Source organism: Sminthopsis crassicaudata, chromosome 1 (genome assembly GCF_048593235.1).
Source record: "Sminthopsis crassicaudata isolate SCR6 chromosome 1, ASM4859323v1, whole genome shotgun sequence".
Taxonomy (NCBI): Eukaryota; Metazoa; Chordata; class Mammalia; order Dasyuromorphia; family Dasyuridae; genus Sminthopsis; species Sminthopsis crassicaudata.
In genome coordinates this window covers 439,672,456-439,691,405 of record NC_133617.1, presented here as the reverse complement: position 1 = coordinate 439,691,405, position 18,950 = coordinate 439,672,456, and the positions used below count along the sequence as shown (strand labels likewise).

The following is an 18,950-nucleotide window of genomic DNA, read 5'->3' as shown; positions in this document are numbered from 1 at the left end:
TTTTGTGATGTAAAAAATGGACTGAACAATCACAAAAGAATTGAAGAAGGTTGAAAGATTATAAAAAAAACAAGCTTGGTCCCAATGAAAACATTCCTCCCCACTCCCATTACTGTGCAGAAATGGAAAGCTGCATGGCTGTGGAACAAAGGTGTAGATGGTTTGTGGGGGAATATATTGTGCTACGGCCACATTCAGCATAAGATTTCTTTATGGATTGATGATAGATTTTGCATTTTTTCTCATTATTTCTCTTTAAAATATTGTTTAAAGGGATGGATATGTAGTACAAAGGAGAATGAAAAAAAATGGTTGTTGGAGGAAATTTACAAGATGTAAAAAGAAAAGATATTAAAAATCTGTTAAAAAATTTGAAGATATCCACTTTTATCAGAATACATCCTCATACAGTATCATTTTTATTAATTTTATAATTATAACATTTTTTCACAGTACATATGCATAGGTAATTTTTTACAACATTATCCCTTGTACTTCCTTCTGTTCCAAATTTTTCCCCTCCTTCCCTCCACCCCCTCCCCTAGATGGTAGGCATTCCCATACATATTAAATATGTTATAGTATATCCTAGGTAAAATATATATGTGCAGAACTGAATTTTGTTGTTGTTGCAAAGGAAGAATTGGATTTGGAAAGTAAAAATAATCTGGAGAGAAAAACAAAAAATGCTCACAGTTTACACTCATTTCCGAGTGTTCCTTTTCTGGATGTAGCTGATTCGGTCCATCATTGATCAATTGGAATTGGATTAGCTCTTCTCTATGTTGAAGATATCCACTTCCATCAGAATACAGTATCATTGTTGAAGTGTATAATGATCTCCTGGTTCTGCTCGTTTCACTTAGCATCAGTTGATGTAACTCTCTCCAAGCCTCTCTGTATTCATCCTGTTGGTCATTTCTTACAGAACAATAATATTCCACAACATTCATATTTCATAAATTACCCAACCATTCTCCAATTGATGGGCATCTGTTCATTTTCAGTTTCTAGCCACTACAAAAAGGGCTGCCGCAAACATTTTGGCACATAAAGGTCCCTTTCCCTTCTTTAGTATTTCCTTGGGATATAAGCCCAGTAGTAGCACTGCTGGATCAAAGGGTATGCACAGTTTGATACCTTCTGGGGCATAATTGCAGATTGCTCTCCAGAATGGTTGGATTCTTTCACAACTCCACCAATAATGCATCAGTGCCCCAGTTTTTCCACAACACTTCCAACATTCATCATTATGTGTTCCTGTCATCTTAGCCAATCTGACAGGTGTGGAGTGGTATCTCAGAGTTGTCTTAATTTGCATTTCTCTGATCAGTAGTGATTTATGAGTGAAAATAGTTTCAATTATTCGTCTGAAAATTGTCTGTTCATATCCTTTGACCATTTATCAATTGGAGAATGGCTTGATTTCTTATATATTAGAGTCAATTCTCTGTATATTTTGGAGATGATGCCTTTATCAGAACCTTTAAAGGTAAAAATGTTTTCCCAATTTGTTACTTCCCTTCTAATCTTTTTTTGCATTAGTTTTGTTTGTACAAAAGCTTTTTAATTTGATGTACTCAAAATTTTCTATTTTGTGATCAATAATTCTCCTTTGGTCACAAATTCCTTCCTCCTCCACAAGTCTGAGAGGTAAACTATCCTATGTTCCTCTAATTTATTTATGATCTCATTCTTTATGCCTAAATCATGGACCCATTTTGATCTTATCTTAGTATGTGGTGTTAAATGTGGGTCCATGCCTAGTTTCTGCCATACTAATTTCCAGTTTTCCCAGCAGTTTTTGTCAAATAATGAATTCTTATCCCAGAAGTTGGGATCTTTTGGTTTGTCAAACACTAGATTGCTATTTTTATTCACTATCTTTCCCTGTGAACCTAACCTATTCCACTGATCAACTAGTCTATTTCTTAGCCAATACCAAATGGTTTTGGTGACTGCTACTTTATAATATAGTTCCAGATCAGCTACAGCTAGTCCAACTTCGTTTGATTCTTTTTTTTATTACTTCCCTTGAAATTCTCGACCTTTTGTTCTTCCATATGAATTTTGTTGTTATTTTTTCTAGGTCATTAAAATAGTTTCTTGGGAGTCTGATTGGTATAACACTAACTAGATTAGTTTGGTGAGTATTGTCATCTTAATTATATTCTCTCAGCCTATCCAAGAGCACTTTTTGTGGCAAGTGTTTTGTAATTTTGCTCATATAATTCCTAACTTTCCTTTGGTAGATATATTCCCAAATATTTTATACTATCGACCGTTATTTTGTATGGAATTTCTCTTTGTATCTCTTGCTGTTTGATTGTGTTGGTGATGTATAGAAATGCTGAGGATTTATGTGGATTTATTTTGTATCCTGCAACTTTGCTAAAGTTCTGAATTATTTCTAATAGCTTTTTAGCAGACTCTTTGGGGTTCTCTAAGTATACCATCATGTCATCAGCAAAAAGTGATAGTTTGATATCCTACTGCCTACTCTAATTCCTTGAATCTCTTTCTCAGCTCTTATTGCCGTGGCTAGCATTTCTAGTACAATATTGAATAGTAATGGTGATAGTGGGCAACCTTGTTTCATTCCTGATCTTACTGGGAAAGGTTCTAGTTTATCACCATTACATATGATGTTTACTGATGGTTTTAAATATATGCTCCTTATTATTTTAAGGAACAGTCCATTTATTCCTGTACTCTCAAGTGTTTTTAGAAGGAATGGAGGTTGGCTTTTATCAAATGCTTTTTCTGCCTCTATTGAGATGATCATATGGTTTTTATTAATTTGGTTATTGATATGGTTGATTATGTTAATAGTTTTCTTAATATTGAACCAGCCCTGCATTGCTGGTATAAATCCCACTTGGGGATTATTTTCTGTAGTCTTTTTGTTAATATTTTATTTTATTTAAGATTCTAGAATCAATATTCATTAGGGAGATTGGTCTATAGTTTTCTTTCTCTGTTTTCAGCCTACCTGGTTTAGGTATCAGTACTATGTCTGTGTCATAAAAGGAATTTGGTAGAACTCCTTCAATCCCTATTTTTTCAAATAGTTTATATAGCATTGGAGTTAGTTGTTCTTTAAATATTTGGTAGAATTCACATGTAAATCCATCTGGCCTGGGGATTTTTTCTTAAGGATTTGGTGAATAGCTTGTTCTATTTATTTTTCTGAAATGGGAATATTTAGATTATTTACTTCTTCTTCTGTTAATCTGGGCAAGCTATATTTTTGAAGGTATTCTTCCATTTCATTTAAGTTATTGAATTTATTGGCATAAAGTTGAGCAAAGTAACTCTTAACTATTGTTATAATTTCCTCTTCATTAATGGTGAATTCTCCCTTTTCATTTTTAAGACCAACAATTTGCTTTTCTTCTTTCCTTTTTTAAATCAGATTTACTAATGGTTTGTCTATTTTGTTGCTTTTTTCATAGAAACAAGTCTTAGTTTTATTAATTAATTCAATATTTTTTTATTTTCAATTTTATTAATCTCACCTTTTATTTTTAGAATTTTAAGTTTGGTGTTTGTCTGAGGGTTTTTAATTTGTTGCTTTTCTAGCCTTTTTAGTTGTAAGCCCAATTCATTGAACCTCTCTTTCTCTATTTTATGCAAGTAGGCCTCTAAAGATATAAAACTTCCCCTTATTACTGCTTTGACTGTATCCCACACATTTTGGTATGATGTCTCACTATTGTCATTTTCTTGAGTCTATTATGTCTATGACTTGCTGTTTTACCCAATCATTCTTTAGTATAAGATTATTTAGTTTCCAATTATTTTTTGGTCTATTTTCCCCTGGCTTTTTATTAAATGTAATTTTCATTGCATTTTGGTCTGAAAAGGATGCATTTACTATTTCTGCCTTACTACATTTGATTTTGAGGTTTTTATGTCCTAGTATATGATCAAATTTTGAACTGCTGAGAAGAAAGTATACTCCTTTCTATCTCCATTTAGCTTTCGCCAAAGTTCTATCATATCAAACTTTTCTAGTATTCTATTTACCTCTTTGACTTCTTTCTTATTTATTTTGTGGTTTGATTTATCTAATTCTGAGAGTGCAAGGTTGAGATCTCCCACTATTACAGTTTTGCTATCTATTTCTTCTGCAGCTCTCTTAATTTCTCTTTTAAGAATTTAGATGCTGCACCACTTGGTGTGTATATGTTTAATATTGATACTGCTTCATTATCTATGCTACCTTTTGGAGGATATAATGCCCTTCCTTATCTCTTTTTAACTAGATCAATTTTTTGCTTGATCTGAGATGAGGATGGCTACCCCTGCTTTTTTGGCTTCACCTGAAGCATAGTAGATTCTGCTCCACCCTTTTACTTTTATTTTAAATGTATCATCCTGTTTCAGATGTGTTTTCTGTAAACAACATATAGTAGGATTCTGGCTTTTAATTCAGTCTGCTAACTGCTTCCTCTTTATGAGGGAGCTGACCCCATTCACATTTATGGTTATAATGACTAATTCTATATTGCTTGCCGTCCTGCTAACCCCTGCTTATGCTTTTCTCCTTTCCTTCCCTCTTACCCCCCTACCCAGTATTAAACTTGTGAACACCACTTGCTTTTCACAGACCTCCCTTTTTGTATCCTTCCCCCACCTTAAAGTTCCTCTTCCTATTTTACCCCTTTTTCTCACAATTTCTGTATTCCCTTCCCCTTAGCTTACTCCCTCTCACTTTTAAATGAAGTGGAAAAAGTTTCACCATAAATCAAATATGTCTATTGATACACACTATGTTCATCCCCCTCCTTTCTTTCTTTCAGATATAATAGGTTACCTTTGCCTCTTCATGAGATGTAGTACCACCACTTTACCCTTTTTTATGGTTATAATATCCTTTCCACCTCTAGTTTCTAGAACAAATTATACATGTGTTCTTTACATATTTTTATGGCAGAAATATAGTTCTCAAGATTTCTTTTTATCTTTTTAGAAATCTCTTGAGTTCTGTATTTAAAGATCAAACATTTTGTATAGATCTTTTTTTTTTTTCATCAAGAATAGATGGAATTCATTTATTTTGTTAAATGTCTATCTTCTTCCCTGGAAAACGATGCTCATTTTTTTCTGGGTAAGTTATTCTTGGCTGCATACCAAGTTCCTTAGCCTTTCAGAATATCATATTCCAGGCCCTTCATTCTTTTAATGTGGACGCTGCTAGATCCTGGGTTATCCTTATTGTGGCTCCTCCATATCTGAATTGCTTTTTTCTAGCAGCTTCCAATATTTTTTCCTTCGTCTGATGGTTCTTGAACTTGGCCACTATATTTCTTGTTTCGCTACTTGCCCACAGATTGTGCCCAGTCTGTTTGTCCCCTCCCCCAAGCAAACAGAGACCTTTTCTGGCAAATTTCAAGGATGTCTTCTGTTGGTGATTATTTGTGGGTTTATTTTCTGATCAAGCATTAATTCCAAGGCTTGTCATAAAGAAAGTACTGAGAGAAAACATAGAGCTCAAGCAGCTGTCTGCCTCCATGCTGCCATCTTGGCTGGAAAAAAATTGTACTCATTAAAAGAATTTTGCAGTTGCCTAAAGAAAGCTCAGACAGATATTTCTCTCTTTTTAAAAAAATCTATGTCCAGTTTGTCAATTTTCCCTGTCTGTGCAAGAAACATAACCTGACAGATGAGTTTTACAGGTTGTCTCTCATAATAATAATAGATAGTCTTCTTTGGCTAGATAGTTGGATATTCTTCCACTGTTGATGGTTTGACCAACTTACTTGGAATGATTACAGCTCTCTTCTAGGAGAATATATAATGTTCCAGCATGTAATAAAGCCATCATGACATTTCTGCAAACAGTAAGCATTTGGAGGAGTTGATCATCCATAGTAAATCCTTTAACAACCTGGATTCTGATCTGGATACTATCTCTGAGAAGAAGATCTTGTACAAATATGAATTCCATGTTTTATGTCAGAGGGTCTTTCAACAAGGTTATCTCTGTTAAATCTTTCAAGAAATCTTGAATATGTTTGATTTATAGTTTAGAGACACCTTTTGGGAAGATAATCTTTAAGACAGTGTATTATTGGTCTGCCAAATTACATATTATTTTAAATATAAGTGACAGATGATATTTTTTTAAATTGACAGATGTTTGTGTTCAAGGGCAGCTATATGGTATAGTGGTTAGAACACAAGCCCTGAAATCAAGAGGACCTGTGTTCAAATCTGGGCTTGGATATACTTCCTAGCTTTGTGAACTTGATCAAGTCAATTTACCCCGTTTGCCTCACAAAAAAAAAGTTTATTTTCAGACACAAGTAGAATTATATGCAATTTACAAGCATAGATCATACATTTGCAGAGAAATCTATTGCCTCACACTTGCCTGGTGTGGTTATGCTAATGGAAAGGGGAAGGAAGAGGAATGCATGTGTATATATGTATGGTATCTCCTATGTACTGGGCAGTGTGCTGAGAACTTTTACAAATATTTGCTTGTTTTGTTCTAACAGCAATCATGTGAGGTAAATGTATTGCACTCCTCATTTTAAAGTTGAGGAAATGCAGGTTAGATGATTTGCCCAAAATAAATAAGCTGGTCAGTGTACCCCATTTTATGTTCTTTTGACCGTGCTACCTAGCTGCCTATTATGACCAAGTATCAAGAACAAGAGGGAAAACAGGATGGATTTTGATCTACTTTTTTAGAAAGAGATTTCTGTTTTGAAGGGAAAAATATTTAGAGAAACAGCATTTATATATATATATATATATATATATATATATATATATGTATGTATGTATACCCCCCCTCAGCACAAAGGGTGAAACAGTCTAGTGTCATCGCAAGTCTCATCATTTCTTTTCCTGAATATCAGTGAACTGGAGGGTATCCTTCCTTTCCTTCATTAGTTTCCCTTTCTGCTTCATGATTTTCCCTAAAGCATCCTATCATTTTCTGCCTATGCAAATATTCACTAAAATCATTATATTCCAGTTTGCATTTTCTCTTGGCTTGGATAATATTATTTTCATGGGCACAGTCTCCAAATTCCTTTTCATAGCATGGAATTAGGCTGGTATGTTGTAAGGCTGCTCAGCACTAATAATCATCATCCATTTGTCAATACTGAAACCCAGCTGGCCTTGAATATTAACCATCCATGTCTTTTTCTCTTCACAATTCATTTTTTTCCAGTTGATTTTTCATAATTCTTATGGCTGCAAATTCCCCAAATCACAATACTCAGTGGATAGATTGCTTCATTTTGCATCAAACAACCTTGGTTCAAATCCAGACTCTGCTACCTGTGTGGCTTTGGAGAATCACTTAACCCTCTCTGGACAATTCCTTTTTATAGAATGAAGAGGCTGAGCTAATTGACCTCTAAAGTTCTTTTGACCTCTAAATGTATAGCTCTATGATCCCATGTTTTCTACATCTTTCAGCAGTTGTGTTATGATAAAGATATAGGCTGCTATTGGAATACTACTTATGAAAATCTGCCTCTTCCCTATTAATAATGTGATTGTTGGTACTTTTGATATTGAAAGTAGACATAGTAGGTCCATAGTTATTGATGTTGCCTCCACCACAGGTCTCTGTTCACTTGGTCTGATATGTCTACCTTTCTCATTTTGTTTGCTTTGTACAATTTCTACCTCCACTTTAAGTATATTTAGAAAGATATGAGTCCAAATGGAGAGATACTATTATCCTTGATTGCTAACATTGCTATAAAAATATTTAAAGCTTTTCTCCATTTTACTTCTTTGCTCCTTTCATTTTCAATAATAAATGTCCTTAAAATGACCAGTTTTCTTTAAAATAGCTATCCTTTATGGCTTCTGTGATACTACATTTAATCCTCATCATCATTCCCTGAAAAATTTTATAAAATGAGTTGACATTCTAAATTGGTGTTGTCCTTGGATGTCACATCTCCCTGGTTAGCAAATAGTCAAGAGTTTGCTAAGTTGCTTTCCTCTTTTTATTGGTTTCCTTTATTATGGCAATTAATTTATACCAGTTAAATTGATATATAAAATTTATGTAGTTTCTGTCTATATCCTTTGATCTGAATCTCACATAAATCAATAGTTTATGTAAATAAATAAGAATAGAATTATTTAAATATATAACATGTCTTCTATCCATTTCATTCTTCTAGATTTGTACTAATTTTTTGTCTTTGATCTCACACAGCAATGGCCATACAGACAAGTGATTCATAAATGACTCCTGTATCAGTAATGATGCTATCTCATTTCTAGAGCTATGTAGTAGAGTTAACAAAGAGAAAGGGTAATAATGAGATATCATCATATAAGTCAGGAAGCATTTTTAAAAAAAATTTATATCTTCTTGCACAAATTTATGGTAAAGTGGTAAACCCTTTATTGAGGAGCTTCTCTGACTCTGGAAATGCTGGTCCTTAGGAGGACAATATAGTTGCTGTAACCATATGTTTGAACCCCTTCCCACACAAAGGAGCTTATGTTTGGGAGGCATAGTCTGGAAAACAGGGTCATCCACTCCATGGCATAATGTGGTTTTGGAGTAAGATTAAACAAATTAAACAGATAGAGAAGGAATTCTTCACTTTTTTGTGTCATAGACCCTTTTGGCAACTGGATGCAACCTGTGAAACTATTTTCAGAATAGTATGTTTAAATGCATAAAATAAAATACATAGGATTGTAAAGGTAAACAATTATATTGAAATTCAGTTGTCAATTTTCTTTAATAAAACCAATTTAAAGACCTCAGATTAAAAATCTTTTGTATAAAAGATGAGGAACAAAAAATTAACATTCATCTTTATCTTTGACTTCTGTATGTCAAATTGACTTTCAAACTGCATTGATTAAATCTCTTACTTGAGCTTGTGATATACCCCCCCCAATTAAATTTTATTCCATCTGGGATTTTTTTATTTTGAATTAAAAAATTAATCATCAAAAAAGGAATATCCTATATATTCAGCAAAACACAAAAAAGAGAATCGCATGCAGAATCTTGAAACTACATTTCATATAATATATTAAAGTAAGTATAAATTTCACAAGTTTTAAAAACTGTCTTGCTTCCTTCAGAACTTTCTTCTGTTCTCTTCCATAAATTTTTTTTCACATTTCAATGGTCCTCTTTTTTCATTTTTGATTTAGGCTTTATCATTTTATTAGAGTTATAAAATCAGAGCTGTTAAATATGGGGTTATCAGATTAAATGTAATTTGGAAATATTTTGTTTAATTAAGACAAATACAATACAGAATAGATGATATGAATATGTAGTTTTTAATTAATAGTATTATATTTTTTCAATTACATGTAAAAACAGTTTTCAATATTTACTTTTATACGATTTTGAACTCCAATTTTTTCCTTCCCTCCTTTCCCTTCCTTTTCCCCAAGACAGAAATCTGATATAGATTAAACATGTACAATCATGTTAAACATATTTCCACCTTAGTCATGTTATGAAAAAAAGACTCAGAACAAAAGGGAAAAGCCACAAGTAAGAAAAGAAAAGGAAAAGTGAAAATAGTATGCTTTGAGCTGCATTCAGACTCCTTGGTTCTTTCTCTGAATAAGATCAGCATCTTCCATCATGATTCCCTTGGAATTATCTTGAATTATTGCATTGCTGAGAAGAGCTAAGTATATCAAAGTTGATCATCACACAATACTGTTGTCATCATATATAATATTCTCCTGATTCTGCTCCCAATGGTCCTCTTTGGGGGGAGTATGGCATTTGTATTGTTAAACATTCTCCTCCTTCTAGTCCCCTCCCAACTGAAAAATGAAGAGAAAGGGGAAAAAAAGCCTTTTTAATAAATCAGCAAAATCAAGCAAATTGAATCCACTAAATGGCCATATTAAAAAAATATATGTTTCATTTTGTACCATTACCTTTTTTTTGGAGATAGGTAAGATATTTCATCACAATTCCTATGGAGACATAGTTGGTTATCACATTTCTCATAAATCTTAAATCTTTTGAATAATATTATTGTCCTTATGTTAATTGTTCACCTGGTTCTGTATCATACTACCCAGGATTCTCTTCACTCATCTTTTTTTGTCATTTCTAATGGTGCAACAATATTCCACTCTTTTCATATGCCACAATGTATTCAATCAATTTGTTCAATTGATGGGCATCTCTTTTGCTTCTAGTACTTTGAATCATTATAGATCTTTCTTAGAACAAATAAAAGTTTTATTTAATAAGACATAGAAAATGCTACTTTTTTCGGAATCAAAATTATGACCAAATGGGCAAAAACATGATGCTGCTATTTCACAAAAAGTTTCAGTCTCTGCAGTTTTACACATTAGGAATTCATCTACAAACATATTAATTCCTAGCCTATCCTTCATTCCCGATTAATTCTATTATCATAAAAATCAATCTCAACAATTAAGAGTATTTCTTCTTCTCCTCTGTTAGTATGATCCAAGGAGAATACAGTATAAGATAAACATTACAGTATCGTGAGATTTTGAGGGCTACTATGCTTTACATGCTCAAAAAAACATTTTATTATAGTGTGATGTACCAACTATTACTATTAGGATCAATCCAATAACCCCAAGGCATCATTATTACTATTCCTGGGTACATAAGTACTGTTCTAGTTAATCAACTATTCAACTCCTTGCCTGAGCTCCCCATTTCTTGCAAAATTCTCTTTTGCTAGCTCATACAAGGCATATAAATTCAATAGCAAAAGGTACTAAATTAAATTAATTCACCAATTAAATCAAAATATGAGCTAATGTTGATCAATTAATAAATAAATGTTTGTTAACTATGTATCAAGCACCATGCATATCCCTAAGCACTGGGAAAACAAAGAGACAAGAGAGTCTCTCCCCTCAAGGACCTTTCAATCTGATAGGGGAGCATAAATGTGTTTTGCATGACTTCCTAAATAAAATTAAATAATTTAATGGAGAATATAGAGTGCAAACAAAATTTCCAGGAAATGATAAAGCAATGACAAAGTAAGCTCTTCTCTAAATCTTTATCCAAAGGGATTCAATTTTCTAAATTTCTAGGTATCCACTTGAATCTCATTGCTTCTTCCATAAATGGATCACATCAGACTCATAGGCCTACTTGTAAATGTTAGAGTGAAGAATCATCTGCCTCCTGGAATTTTTTTCTCAGAAGTCGCTTGCAGTAGACTGGAAGATGGATGACATTTCTTGCTTTATCTCTAATTCAGCAGAAAGTCAGAGGAATGAGGGAAGGGAGAGATAACTATTGTTGAACTATCCCATATGATTTCCCCACTATTCTCAGAGCTCTTCAGTTTCCTCACTTAAAAAAACAAAACAAAAAACAAACCTATTTTGTTCATTTAAAAAATGTATTTGTTTTTTAAAACACTTATTATCTCTACCCCCCCATTAAACAATTTAAAAAACAAAAGCAAAATAAAACCATAGTAACAAATATGCAGAGTCAGCAAAAATGACCTCCCATATTAAACATGTCCAAAAATGTACTGGAGAACATGCTTTTTAAAATTTCCTATTTTATAGTATATTCCTCACTAATAAGAGTTCTCATCTCTCTAGTTTACCTATGTCCCCTTGGGAGATGTAGTTTAGAAAAATTAGTCCTGAATATAACAGAAAATGAAGTCCTCAGAATATATTGACAATACTATCAATGAAAAATTAGGAGAAGGGGAATTGAAATTAAATTCTTAATCAAAAGTATCAGGTAAAAACTTCTTTTGGGGGGTGAATTTTTTTTACATCAGTTTCACTGGGAACATGTTAGACTTTAATATACTGACATATATGATCTTTGTATAATGTTAATTCAGATTTATTTCTAACTTCAAATTATTTTTTATATTCTTATATATCACATTTTATATCTTCATTCTTTTAAAAATATATGACCTTTCCATTTGTCTACACAAAGGGCCTTCTCTTATACAAAGATTTTAAAAGGAAGAGGAAAAAACCAGTTCAGCAAAACCAACCAACATATCAACCACATCTAAAATACATGTAATACCATTAATTCTGGATATCTGCAATGAAAGGAGGAATTATATTTTCCTAAATCTTTTCCAGGGGCTCATATTTAGTCATCATAATCATCATTACCATACAGAATCTGATTCACTTTGAAGTAACATGTAAATATATGTAAATATTATATGTGTAAGTAATGTACAAAAAAAAGGAAAATCATTAACCCATATCTGGCATATACACACACACTCACATACATGCACAGACATATACACACACACACACGCACGCACACATACATTGCCCCTGCATATATATATATATATATATATATATATATATATATATATATATATATATCTTTATACACACATAGAAATACATATACATTTATACTTTTTATATTAATGTATCTATGCATATATAAATCTATATACATATACATTTTATTTATATATGTATAAATATAAATTAAAAAGTATATATACTTAAATATGAATTTCTATGTGTATGTATATCTATAAATATATATACATACATACATACATATATACATACTTACAAATATACATACCTCCCCTACCTTCAACACTGGAACTGAAGCATTAGCCCAGTTTGCATATTTAAGAAGTGCTTCAAACCTGGTGTACTTTATTTTCATTTAACCAATTCAGAAATCTTTGCAGCTATGGGACTAGATTATCATCCACAAAATTTAGATGCTTTGATTTATCAGTGATCTCATCTGAGTAAACACTCTTTGCACTCTATTCATCAAGCCTGGGATCAATCTTCCTCCTCTCTCCAATCATCTATGTTACCTAATATGCCCTTCATAGAAAATCAATCGAATAACTCCAAAACCTCATTTTTGTTCAGAGCAGAGTACTCAAACTATTTACTGGATTTCATTCTTATTACATGATTTGACCCACAGTCTACTCCAGCCATACATTGATATGCTGACCAATTGGTAATGAAAGTAGTATTTTATAATCAGCAAGTCTAAATTCAAATCTCTTCTGTGTGCCCTTGGTGAAAATCATTCATTCAGTTTCCTTGGATCTCTGTTTCTTCATCTATAAACAGAGAGGATGGGACCAAAGGTCTTTGAGATTCTTTCTAGTTCCAAAATCATGATCCCATTACCTGGATGAAAGAAGTACCTCCAATAGTACAAAGTTTAACCATATTTTTTCATCCTGTGTCTCTCTTATGCATGTTCTTATTTAGAAATTTTGAAAGGGACCCACCTCCTCACCAGGGCTGCATTAGTAAATATTTACTAACCAACTCTCTAAGGGAAAACTGTACCCATGGCCCATTATAAGTTTAATATGTAATTGCTAACATTTCCCTATAACTTTCTTAAGACTAGACAAAGAATAATCAATCAGTCAATTACCATTTATTGAATGTCTACTATTTGCCAGTTACTGTGGCAAAGGTTGGAAAGAATTCCTATAAAAAGATGGGGTTTTATCTGGGACTTAAAGGAAATCAGGGAAAACAATATATGGAATTGAGAAGGAAGAACAACAAACAATGAATCAAGGCCTGATTTGTATAATTTGCCTATTTCTGAAGTATAGTTCATACCGAAATTTTAATTATTGGCATATATTGCTGCTATATAGTATTTATATTTATTTTCTTACACATTTCCCAATTGCATCTTAATCTGGTTTATGTTGTACTCAGAAATTTTTCAATAATTTAGATGGGACTTTACTAGATGGAAAGCCAGCATCTGGGTTCAACTCCAGATTCTATTCCAAATTGCTTACCTACCTTAAGCAAATAATTTTATCTTTCAGTGTCCCCGTTGTTAATGTTCAGTCATTTCAGTCATATCTGACTTTTGGTGACCCCATTTAGGATATTCTTGACAAAAACATTGCAGTGGTTTGTTCTTTCTTCTTCAGCTTATTTTACAGATGAGGAAACTGAGACAAAGAGGGTGAAGTGACTTGCCCAGGATAACACTTCAGATCTGGCACTCTATCCATTGTGTCACTTAGCTGTCTTCAGTGTCTCCAGGTCACTCCTAAAAATCATAAATTGCATAGAAGTTGTCAACTTGCAATAGTAGAAAGAATTTCTTTCCTGGTCATTCCTTATACAATGAAATCACACATCCAGATTAAAACCAACATTTTACCTAACAAAAAGTCTGTTAGAATTACCACCTCCTAAAAGTCAGAAAGTTGTATAGATTATTCCATAACACACCTAAATGAATTCTCAATTGTTCAGTGAAGCATTTAATCTTGTACAGGTAGGAGAACTGGTCCTGTTTAGAGGACCTCTAGTTCAATTTTTCATTTCAATAAATGAATCTGAAGTGTGTGTGTGTGTATTTTAATTAATTAGATTAATACTAATCTCCCTGAACTGTTATTCTCACTCAACATTTTTTCAATTGGAAGGGAAACAAGAAAGCTGCATTTGACTATTGTTATTTATTCCAAATGTCTTATATTTATGAAACATCTGTCATGCCAAAGGACTTTGCAAAATTATATTTAGCATATGAATGTGTCACTTCATCCGATGTCGAAATGCAAGAATCTTGAAGCTAGAACAGACCAGTAGGCAATTATTCTAAGAGAATTCAGGGCCTTTCACAGTGAAGAATATGAAGTGGAGAAAAAATAATCTGCTTAGGACTTTGATTATCTCATAGGCATAGAAACTGCAAAAACTAAATTATAGACATATATGACCAAGTCAGAGTTTAGGCATGAGCAATTTTACTATTATGAGAAACACCTGAGGAACTCTACAAATCCATCCTTAAGTTCTCACTGTTTCTAATTGATAACATCATAGCTGGATATATTTAAAATGTGGTCAAAACATTAGAAAACTATTGAGTTTCAAGCTCACAAGTATCAGTTGTTTTATTTTAAACAAACATGCTAGATTTCATTAATTCAAAGGAGTATTTATCTCTACTCAAGCTGAGGAGTCACGTTGAAGTGATACATCAATGTATGTTGAAATCTATTCTAGTAATGCTGTCATTACTCAAAATATGTTGGACCTCCTATTTGGAAGTACATTCTAAGCAAGAGCTGTTCAAGGAAATCCTACTATCACTTATTATTTATACTCTTTAAGGGGTGTTTATAGTGACATATTTGTAATAATAAGTTATGGGAGAGTATTACTTTGAGTTTGAATAAAACATGTTATTATCTATTGTCATTCCCTTACTCAGGGGATGGTAAACAAGAATCCTTCTCTTGACCCCAGCGTCAAATCTAGGGTTACTGCCTATTTTTGTGTGGTTGGTAAGCTAAGAATTTTTTAATGTTTAAATTCGATGCAGCATTAAACATTTTTGTTCTTTGGTTCAGTTGTGCCCCATTTGGAGTTTTCTTAACAAAGATATGGAAATGGCTTGCCATTTCCTTCTCTAACTCATTTTACAGAAGAGGAAACTAAAGCACAGATTTGTATGACTTGCTCAGGGTTACATAGCCAGGAAATGCCTGAAGCAAGATTTGAACTCAGGAAGATAAGCCTTCCTGACTCTGGGCCTATCACTCTATCCACTACATCATCTGGCTGCTCTTTAAGGATTGCAATATTCCAAACCACTATGAATGACTTTTGGCTTTTTCCAAAAATCAGACTTGTTCTCCAAAATTTAGGATTTATCACCAGTGACACTAATCAAAAGAATATTCAAAAAAGAAGAAGAATGGTCTCTGATAGAATTTCCAAAGAAGAGGTTCAAAGTGTTTTGTGCATCAACTACCATTTTGGCATAAGTATTAAAGCCTTGTGATGTAACTACATAGATATATAATTTCTGGTGATTGAGTCTTATCTAAACTAAACTGAGAACTGTATTCATATATAGATAGATAGAGAGACAAACAGACTTATAGGCATTCATACATGTAATACATATAGACTTCTACAGATATCAATTGCCTGTGTATTACAATGACATATAGATGAGTGATTTAGTCAAGTTAACTTCAGTTCACAATCTCATGCACACCAGTAATCTATTTCTCATATATCTTGTCTTCTGTGCTGACAGAAATGAAAACAGAAACACTTTCCCTTTGGCAGCAGAATGTAATTCCATAATCAATCATATAGCATTCCATAGAATGGACTCCAGAGAGCATCTAGTTTAGCCCATACCTGAACAAGAATGCACCTCACTCCCCCAACCTACCTGAAAAAGAGCCCCAATGAGAGAGAACTCAATATATTGGGGGTTTTTTGGAGGCAATTGGGGTTAAGTGACTTATCCAGGTCACACAGCTAATGAGAATGGATTTTAACTCAGAGATCCACCTGATTCCAGGCCTCTACCACTACCACTGCTCTAAGTATTCAACTGGGACAATGCAATCCACTTTAGGGTAGATTTAATTGTTTGGAAGTTTTTTCTCATATTGAACCTAAATTTACCACTTTCTAGCTTCCATTATTTTTGTCCTTTTGGACTAACAAGGATAACTTCATCCCCTTTCCATGCAACAGCCCTTCAAATACCTAACCCTGCTATGTACCAGTATATGGATACTCTGAAATTTATCAATGTCTTTCTAAAATTGTGTCATCTAAGATTAAGTAAAAACTCCATTTGTACGCTGACAGTATAACAGTGGGACTGTTTAGAAGTGGGATTCTTTTAAAGCATTTGTGATCACATTTGCATTTTAGCTATTATATATGATATTGCTTATTCACATTATGTTCATAATTTACTAAAACCCCCAGTTCATTTTCAGACAAATTGCTATTCAAATTTACTTCCCCTATTTTGGACTTGAGAATTTGATTTTTTTAACTTGTATAACCTGACACATCTATTAAATTTTTTCTCATTGGATTTTGTCCCAGTGGTTTCAAATATCCCAAGTTTTATTAATTAGTTAATGCATAGTCATTGAACACCCATGTGATTTGAACATGCATGATGCCAGATGTTATATGAGTATAAGAAATAATTTCTTCCTTTGAGGAGTTTGTAATCTAGCTGAGGAGGTAACAACATCTTATATATTTAAAGTATTCTCTAGTTAATTTTACATATGTTGTAGTAAGTTAATGATGCAAGGCAATAGAGAGATGCTAAGGGAATAAATGCGAAGCTGAGAGGAATAGCTTGACAAAAACAGGATCCATAAAGTTGTATATAGTCTAAAATGATGACCCAAGTTCAGGAGTGTGAAGCCCTATTATATTTTCCTTTTTTTCTGTTTTTTTTATAAAACTTTTTATTTTCAAAATATATGCATGGATAATTTTTCAACATTGACCCATGAAAAACCTTGTGTTCCAATTTTCTCCCATTTCCCTCCACCCCCTCTCCTAGATGGCAAGTAATCCAATATATGTTAAACATGGTAAACATATATGTTAAATCCAATATAAGCATACATAATTATACAATTATCTTGCTGCACAAGAAAAATCAGATCAAAAAGGAAAAAATGAGAAAGAAAACAAAATACAAGCAAACAATAACAAAGAGCATGAAAATGCTATGTTGTGATTGACACTCAATTCCTATAGTCCTCTCTCTGGGTGAAGAGATGCCTCTTTTTATCATAAGATCATTGGAACTGGCCTGAATCATCTCGCTGTTGAAAAGGGCCATGTCCATCAGAATTGATCATTGTATAATCTTCTTGTTGTCAATGTCTCTCCAGCCGTCTCTGAAATTATCTTGCTGATAGTTTCTTATAGAACAATAATATTCCACAACATTAATATACCATAACTTATTCAGTCATTCTCCAACTGATGGGCATCCACTCAGTTTCCAGTTTCTGGCCACTACAAATAGGGCTGCCACAAACATTTTTTTGCACATGCAGGTCTCTTTCCTTCCTGTAAGTTCTCTTTGGGAAATAAGTCCAGTAGAAACATTGCTGGATCAAAGAATATGCACAGTTTGATAACTTTTAGAGCACAGTTCTAAATTGCTCTCCAGAATGTTTAGATCCATTCACAATTCTACTAACAGTGCATTAGTGCCCCAGTCTTCCCACCTCCCTTTCAACATTTGTCATTATCTTTTCCTGTCATTTTAGCCAATCTGACAGGTGTGTAGTGGTACCTCAGAGTAGTCTTAATTTGCATTTCTCTGATCAGTAGTGATTTAGAGCACCTTTTCATATGACTAGAAATGGTCTTAATTTCTTCATCTGAAAATTGTCTATTCACATCCTTTGACTATTTATCAATTGGAGAATGGCTTGAATTCTTATAAATTTGAGTCAGTTATCTCGATATTTTAGAAATGAGGCCTTTATCAGAACCTTTGACTTTAGAAATGTTTTCCCAGTTTATTGCTTACCTTCTAATCTTGTCTGTATTAGTTTTGTTTGTACAAAAGCTTTTAAACTTAATATAATCAAAATTATCTATTTTGTGTTCAATAATGAACTCCAGTTCTTCTTTGGTCACAAATTCCTTCCTTCTCCATAGATTTGAGAGGTAAACTATCCTTTGTTTTTCTAATTTGTTTATAATATCACTCTTTATGTCTAAATCACGAACCCATTTCAACCTTATCTTGGTATACAGTGTTAGGTGTGGGTCAATGCCTAGTTTCTGTCATACTAGTTTCCAATTTTCCCAGCAGTTTTTGTCAATACTGTTATATTTTCAGTGCACATTTGCAATTTAAAAATTGACAAATGCCACAAATTGGTTCTTGACATCCTATTTTGTTATGGTGAAAAAATTATAATAATGCAAATTTATCTTAAAGCATGTTATTCATACATTTTTGGGAGAGAGTAAACATTTATTGGCAAACCTCTGGCCAAATCTAATGATTAAATTGAACATTTATCACCTACATTTATCTTTTGAAAAAAATCAAATAGATTAGGGAGATGCTAAAATTATAATGTACCATAAGCTCTATATAGTGTTTCAACTCAACAGTGACAGGGCAACAATCAGAA

At 32.9% G+C, this 18,950-nt stretch overlaps 1 long non-coding RNA gene across 1 annotated transcript in view; it reads right to left on the bottom strand.

Moving 5' to 3' along the window:
* Window positions 1–9,274: 9,274 nt before the first annotated feature.
* Window positions 9,275–18,950, bottom strand: part of LOC141550234 (uncharacterized) — a 197,469-nt gene continuing 187,793 nt past the window's right edge. Inside the window, exons 5-6 of the long non-coding RNA XR_012484551.1 lie at window positions 13,792–14,047; window positions 9,275–9,795 (exon numbers count right to left, since the gene is read on the bottom strand). This is a non-coding gene — a long non-coding RNA (uncharacterized LOC141550234). The remainder of the gene's footprint in view (window positions 9,796–13,791; window positions 14,048–18,950) is intronic.